The sequence below is a fragment of the Ostrea edulis genome, chromosome 1, assembly GCF_947568905.1.
Source record: "Ostrea edulis chromosome 1, xbOstEdul1.1, whole genome shotgun sequence".
NCBI classification, from domain to species: domain Eukaryota; kingdom Metazoa; phylum Mollusca; class Bivalvia; order Ostreida; family Ostreidae; genus Ostrea; species Ostrea edulis.
Genome location: NC_079164.1, coordinates 103,512,389 through 103,514,345, shown reverse-complemented (window position 1 = coordinate 103,514,345; position 1,957 = coordinate 103,512,389).

The following is a 1,957-nucleotide window of genomic DNA, read 5'->3' as shown; positions in this document are numbered from 1 at the left end:
TAAAATTGTTCAATGGCACCACGAAGGTACCAAAATGAAATGAAGATATGTTGCAAATTGATATTTGCTCCATATCATTATGGCATATTGCGATAATGGGGTAACTTTATGCTGCCAAATCACTATAATTAGAACATATATGTATGGAAAAACAAGCAGCGTAACTTCAGTGCTGAAACACCTAGTCCCTGGAGACGAAAGTGAAAGCCTGTACATATCATAATCCACAAATCTGAAAGCTGTCGGGAAGCCCTGCATCCTTTGCTCGCAAAACTCCATGCCGCCACAAGAACTGTACTAGCTCCTGATTGAAGAACTTAACAAAACTAATAACCCCCTCTCCCTCTTTCTAATTACTAGGATTATTATTTTTTCGTTCACGCAGTATTATTTGACTTAGTGCTGTAAAGAGATTTTTGTTGTTGTCGTAGACCGTTTGATGCTGATTACAGGTGTCAATTGCACTCGTGTAATTTGATTTTCAATCGTCCTGTATTTTAACTCCTTAGCACGAGCACTAACTATCGTGCAGTTTTACGTACCTGGTCCGTTTATCACCAGGGCAAAAAGTTCAGAAAGCAAGAGACTAGGTAAAACATGATATGAACTTTAAATTGATCCTTTAAGGATATGCAAGGCTAATGCAGATTTTAAAAAAGGGATTGCAAAAGAAGTTCCCATTAACAAGAAGGAAGTAAATACACCCTTATTGACCGATAACGTAACAAGTATTTGAAGATCGGGATTTTCGAAAATGTCACAGGGTACGACGAACTCAAATGTCTCGGGCGAGGTTAAGTTTACCTGAGTTTATCTGAGTAGGGGGTGCTGAGGTGCAATGACATCTTGATTGGTATAATATGGATTGCCATATAGAAAGTTTTTCATTAAGCAGAGTGCAATACCACCACTCAGTTTTAAAACAAACATGTTCAATGTTTAAATAGTTCTATTGAATGACAATTCATTTAAGGAATTCGTTGACTGAACTGGGAAGTATTGGAATATACCGCTGGTGATTCTGTGTACGCCATTGTTGATAACTTGGTGGTAGCAACGTGATACATCAAGACCGTCTTCTTCTGGGCGATAGCTCTTAGAATGTAAATGACGTGTTATCATATTCCCAATTTTATATCAAAATTACGGATAAATACGAGATTTTCCTCTACACGATAGAGAATGGGCTACCTGTAAAATTCAGGATAGAATCAGTATAAAAAATCGTGGTTATGATTGAAGTCGTGTAACAGCAACACTCGCGCTGCAAAATGTAGTAATAATCAAAGAAAGGAATTATAACGTCCAAATAAACCAATCTTCGGTAAAATAAAAAGAAAATAAATGATTTTGACGCTCTCTCTCTCTCTCTCTCTCTCTCTTTCTCTCTTTCTCTCTCTCTCATATCGAAACGTTTTAATAAAATATCAGTTCTAAGATGACTTTGTCAGATAAATAATTACTTCAGAATTAGAATTCTTACTGTTCAAAATATATATGCTTTGCACCAACACCAATGGGGAATATGTACACCAAGTTTGATGATCCTAGCTATATCATATGACCTTGAGATATAACAGGCATCTCCCTTCACCATGGGATATAAACGTCGCTAGCCACGATTACTGAGTTCGGTAGTACCTACCTTCTCAATCGGCAATCCTCGGATTATTCCGCTACGAGCACGCAATGACCTCCGAATGATTTTCTTTCCACCAAAAAACCATGGAAGCTCATCGATTGGTTGATTAATGAACATAAATATTCATGAAGTCGAGAATTTTTTTTAATCATACAGCCACGACATTTGACGTAGTGTAAACGGAAGCAATAGGCGTGACTTGCGATGATGCATGGGATCTATGTGTACATGTACCAGGCTGATTATCCTATGCTTATTAGTACTCATCTCACCCTTCCCTTCGAGTGAACAGACAACAGACACGTACACACCAGA